Raw genomic sequence first — 6,000 nt, 5'->3', positions numbered from 1 at the left:
TCAGCATGTTTCATAACAAAAGCTAGCCTTACTGGGGTTTTAAAAGTTTCTGAGGAGCACAAGAACACACCAGTTTTATAGGCTGAACCACTGTAGCATTCATCATTCAACAATAGGCATACATGAAAAGGTAAAGGCTTTATCACTGGATAGTTTTATCACAGATCTAGGTTAGTTATTCATCCTATAGACACCCTGAAGATAGACTACTGCACTGAAGGGTACTCATATATATATATATATAAGGGTACTTGTATATGTATACTGTATCTGTATGTGTGTATGCGTCCTGTGAGTAGAGCCAACCAGTGTTGGCTCTACTCTGTTGTATTTATTTATTTTATTTATTTATTCTATTTATATCCCGCCTATCTGGTCATTGTGACCACTCTAGGCGACAATAAATATAAATATAAAAAGGAATTATTACACTAAATAGCAATTCTTCAAGATGGAAAATTTTTTTAAAAATAAACCATAAAAGAAGAAGAGAAAGGGGGAGAGTCAGAGATTAACTGGAGGGAAGGCCTGCCTAAACATCCATGTTTTTAATTGGTTTTTGAAAATACCCAGCGAGAGAGCCGCGTGAATCTCCAGAGGCAGATTGTTCCAGAGGCGAGGAGCCACTGCCGAGAAGGCCCAGTTTCTTGTTTTTTCCTTCCGGGCCTCCCTTGGCGTCAGGCTCCTCAGCCTTTCCTCCTGACTCACTCGAGTGACATGATAGAGCTTGGTGGGAGTAGGCGTTCTGCCAAGAATCGAGGCCCTAAACCATTTAGGGCTTTGTACGTAAGCATTTGAAGTAAATGCAGAACCGAATGGGCAGCCAATGCAACGTGGCCAGAATAGGAGAAATATGGTGGTATTTTCTCGCTCCACTAAGGAGTCTGGCCGCTGCATTCTGCACCACTTGGAGTTTCCGTGTCAACTTCAAAGGTAGCCCCACGTACAGCACATTGTAGTGGTCTAATCTTGAGATTACGAGCCCATGTACCAAGGTAGTGAGCGCCCCCATATCGAGATAAGGTCGCAGCTGAGCTATCCGCCAGAGATGGGAAAAGGCAGTACGGACCACCGATGCCAACTGAGTCTCCATGGTGAGCGCCGAGTCCAGATGGATCCCCAAGCTGCGAACCCCACTCTTTGCAGCAAGGGTCACCCCCCCCCAAAGGAGACCCGAGCCGCCAATAGTGGTTGCCAGGGTTCTGACTGAACAATACCTATGAATCAGCAGGCAAAATCCAGAACATTGAGGCAGAAGGTTGGCTTTAAAGTGTTAAAATAGTGATGATGATGATGATGATGATGATGATGGTGATGGTGATGGTGATGGTGATGGTGATGGTGATGATGTGTCATCAAATCAGTTCTGACCTATGGTGACCCTTTTCAGGGATTTGCAGGTAGAGAACATACAGAAGTGGTTTACTATTCCCTTCTTCTCAGGACACCCTGGTACTATGTGACTTTCTGAAGGTCACACTGCTTGGCTCTACTCACAGGAAGCACAGTTGGGAATTGAGCTCCCAACCTTTGGCTCGGCAGCCAGATACCCAAATTAAAGGTGCTTTTAAATGCTGCATTGCACTTAGTGTGGTAGTTATGAGCAACTCATGACTAGAGCCCACACCTACCTCAAGCTAAACTAGTTGTTTCATTGTTTTTCTTTTTTTAAAAAAAAAATGGAGGGACAGGGAGATAATAACTAGGATTACAACAGGCACGGAGAATGGATTTAATCCTATTCTCACCTGCTATGTTCCTGATGAAAATCATTCTTCGAAAAATATTTGCATTGGGAAAAGATATCCATGTATGCTAATAAAGAGTTTTTCCCCCAAGCAAATTGCACTGTTGGAGAAATAATTTTGCCAAGGAAGGAGTTATATTTCCCTGCAACCACATCTGCTCCACCTCATAGTTAACAGCAGCCCCTCCCCGGGACTGCTATCTATACATGGAATATACATGCATCATCTAATTCAGCCTCCAAAGGAGCTGAGCAAACAAACCAAGCCTAATATAGTCGTAAAATGAATATTCAAAAGGAGATGCAGTTGGGTTCTATCAGCTCCAAACTGTCTGTTTCGATGAGAAGGAATTTTTAAAACAAAATGTTTGGATTCTTTCTCCTAATGGGCAAGACAAGCTTTTTCATTTTGACTTACTTGTTATTGAGCTCAGCATTGACTGTAGGAGTTGAAGTACTGCTCAATTAAACCCCCAAATCCGACACTGGCTTCAAAAGAACCACAGATCCTACAGGCAAATCTTGCCAGCGAATGAGTCAAACTTGGGTATTGGCTCATTAAAAAACAGAACTTCTATATTCATTCATTTGAAATGACTTGAACGTTTTTTACTGAAACTGAAGTTTTTAAAAGGCCATCAAGTTCCATGTGAGAGGACTGCCTCACTTGTATATTCTACATGTATTAAGAGATTGACAGCTGTCAGCCTCTTGTTTATTCTCTTATTAGGTCATCTGAGTTTGTGACCTTAAAAATCCAAAAAAGACTCATAGGAAAGCTGTGTTTTTCCCTGCAAAACAAGGACTCATTATAATGCCTGAAACTGAGACGAAGAGCTGGTTTTGTTTGCGAGAGCAATTTCCTCTCATTTCTGCAGAATGCAATGTTCAGAGTATTACAATTGGGTACACAAGAGGGAAGCATTTGTAAACATCCAGCTGAATTTCTAAAAGTCTATGGAAAAGCTGTTTTTTCTTGCAACTCCTCATCTCACAATTGATGGAAAAATAAGCAGAACGCAAAACCTGTATGATAATATTTGCATTGCAGTGATGTGGATAAAGTGGGAAGTTGTTTTGCTAAATGTGAATACAGAGAAGTTCCACTTGGAATAAACAGACAGTGTCTTCCTTTTTAAAAAAGTTGCTCTCCTCCTCCTCTTCCTTTTTTCTTCCCCACAGGAGGTCACATATTAACACAGCTATTCTGACTATGGGTGCAGCAACTCTAAACAATGATGATGTGTTGCATCCCAACCAATCTCTGAGGACTTTCTGCTCTGTTTTGAATGAAATGTTCATTGTATTGTCCAGTTTGGTTCTGTCTCTCTGTGTGCAAGCGAACAACGAGGAGGCACCACAATTTTGGAGAGAGATGCCAAGACAGCTAAGCTGAATTTGGAGGCCTCTGTAAATCATCACCACCAAGTCAACTGGTTTACTTATAAGAGAGATCTCCAGGTAAGACAAAGAAACCCCAGAAAGCTATTGCAAGTCGGAGTTCACAGTGCTGGCAGACTAACAATTTGACTCAGTACAAATCAGCTTATAGCCTGCTCTGAGCAGGCATTGGAATTGGCTGACATCATGTATTAGGTGGTACTTACGCTCAACCTATATCATGGGGGGAGGGAGCCTCAAATATTCCAAAATGCACAAACAGCCAATGCTGTTTCAAAGAAAGAAAGAAAGAAAGAAAGAAAGAAAGAAAGAAAGAAAGAAAGAAAGAAAGAAAGAAAGAAAGAAAAAGTAGTGCTATGATCTTGGTTCTATTCACTAAGCAGAGAAGTGGGGACAGCATAATACTGGAGCTGGTTTCATGGCATAGCAGCCAAGATTATAGCAAGAAAAGGATGAATGGGTGAGTGAAAGAATAGGGAAGTAGAGTATATACTTCCGAGATAGGTATTAATCATTTATTAATTGACTAAATCTTAACATTGCCTGTCTTTTTGCAGAATTATGTGTTTAGACCTAGAGCAAGGGCCAACAAATGGTAGAAAAGGATCCCAATCTAGGTCACCAACCTAGCCAGAATATAAAGAGGGCTGGTTGCATGTACAGAAAAGGAACAAGTTTCTGGCTGCCTCCCAGCTCAGTTTCCATTGTTGCTACTTTCCAGGCCTTGCAGAACTTCCCTTGCTTGATGCAAGCATTGTTTGTTATTGCATGATTTTCACTGCCAGGGGCTGACAAATACTGTTGTGGAATACAGTGCTAGATAAGAATTCACCATCCCATAACAGGATGCAGTGCAAATCAGAATAATCTTACAAATCATTTTAATGCAAACTCGGCATTGATTTTGACCAGTTGTCCCTAATGATTGCTGGTTTCCATCTCTATGTCTTCCTCTTGCTTGGCCATCCACAGACCATTAGAGCAGATATTTAGGGTTAATTTTTCAGGAACTTGTTGTTCTATGTGTAGGAGGATATGCTCCTCCTTTCTTAATTAGTTTTTAAGTGGTTTCTGGCAGCCAGAATACTGTGGGAGAGATGCCATTATACAGGGCACATCAATACCCACTAACCGTTGCCAAAAATGTTTTCAGTGCAACACAAGTTTTAATCTTGTGTTATTCTTCCAAACACAGATGTTCAAGATCCTGTTAGGTGATGCTTAGCCTAATAGGGGTCATGCCCAGTCTATAAGTACTATGGCATTGAGCCCAGAACCAAACGTAATGAGATGTACCCAAGCATCTGTTCCATTAAGGAAGATTCAACACAGTGGGTAATTTAAGATAATCTCTGTTATATAAGAGCCACACCATCTCTATTATTACCTACTATACAGAGAATTTCCATTCAGAGGGTGCACTATTTCGGAAGCATGGTGTGCCATTGTCTAATGTTGCTGGGGATAGTGGAATGGGGGCCACACACACAGACACAATCTTCCTGAATGTACTCACAGACATCTTAGCTTGTTGGTGAAGAGTTCAGGGAGCTGGAAGGCACAAGCCAAGTAAAGTTACCTCTGGCAGTGGAAAAGAGCAGCCTCTGACATTTAAACTAAGATGCATCTTGGCCATGGAGAAAACAAAAACAGTAATATCACAACAATGGTGGATAAAGCCAGAGCCAAGTAATTGTGATTTTCCCCACTGAAGCACAATTTCAAAATATCTAACCAAACTGAAAAATCGTCTCACTTTGGTCCAGCAGGACTGTGTGACAATGTTTTTCTCTTGTGTTCTATGACTGTTTTGAAAACTTTGTATCTGTGAATTCTACTATTGTGCACGAGCTGTTAGCAACAATCAGGTAGGCATTGATATGGCCCAATTGTTGGCAACTATGAAGGATTCAACACAAAACATTGGAAGCCACAGATTAGAAGGTCCACCCTAAAAAAAAAGATTGAAAACATATGGATGTTGGAAGCAGCTATGGATGCTGGATATCACAGCCATGGGGCAAGCATTTCCTTGGGTACCCAGCTTGCCTATCCCTGGCCCAAAAGGATTTTTCCTTGGACAGCACAACTGACCTTTCTGAAAGGTGAGTGAGATCCCTCCAGTGTTTGGCAGCCTCACAGGGAGCAGCCAAGAGATGTGCCCTAGGCCACAGATTGTGCCAAGCTGCCTTAGACACAGTTAGCTTTGCATTAAATCTTTCGTATTCAGAATCAACCCAAGTACCCTTTTGGGAGCCACCGGGAGAGTTACTGTATTTTTAAAATAATTGCTTGTATAGTGTGGACTTCCAAAGGTCCAGTATGTGACACTGGAGCTTTTCAAAGGCTTGAGATATGCCCATAGAGACACACTGCAACCCTTGTGGGATTTCTGGCAGGAAGGGCTGAGGCCATCAGAGATTGAGAAGGTCAAGTGTGTCTGTGCATTTGTACATATATGTCTCTGTGTGTTTATCCTTTGTTGCAGTTCATTGTTTTCCCTTTTCCCCATAGGTAAGCATGGCATTAGGGTTGCATTCAGGACCATCACAGAGGCTTAGTGATCCCAAATCCTGGGAATCAAGCCTATGCATAGATATAGATGTTTTCCAATTCTTCTGCAGCTCTTAGCTTGTTCATGCTAACATGCAGCAGGCTTTGGAGCTGATTAGGCAGATCAATTGATGAATAGGTAGGCAGTTATTATATGAGTCATTATATCTTGAAAGATCCATATGAATGTAACAAAACAGACCGTTTGATCTCACTGTCACAGTACCAGTACCTCTTGGATTTTAATTTTCATTATTCCCAGCTAGCCAGGCTACTGGTTGCACTTGCTGGGAATGAAG

General features: G+C 41.7%; 1 protein-coding gene across 1 annotated transcript in view; it reads left to right on the top strand.

The window, feature by feature from the left end:
• Window positions 1-2,842: 2,842 nt before the first annotated feature.
• HSD11B1 (hydroxysteroid 11-beta dehydrogenase 1) overlaps window positions 2,843-6,000 on the top strand; it is a 28,311-nt gene continuing 25,153 nt past the window's right edge. Inside the window, exon 1 of the mRNA XM_020780651.3 lies at window positions 2,843-3,208. The gene's annotated coding sequence lies outside the window, so the exon portion shown is untranslated. The remainder of the gene's footprint in view (window positions 3,209-6,000) is intronic.

Source organism: Pogona vitticeps, chromosome 4 (genome assembly GCF_051106095.1).
Source record: "Pogona vitticeps strain Pit_001003342236 chromosome 4, PviZW2.1, whole genome shotgun sequence".
In the NCBI taxonomy this organism is placed as follows: domain Eukaryota; kingdom Metazoa; phylum Chordata; class Lepidosauria; order Squamata; family Agamidae; genus Pogona; species Pogona vitticeps.
The sequence above is the reverse complement of the archived record's forward strand: the minus strand, read 5'-3'. Positions and strand labels throughout refer to the sequence as shown.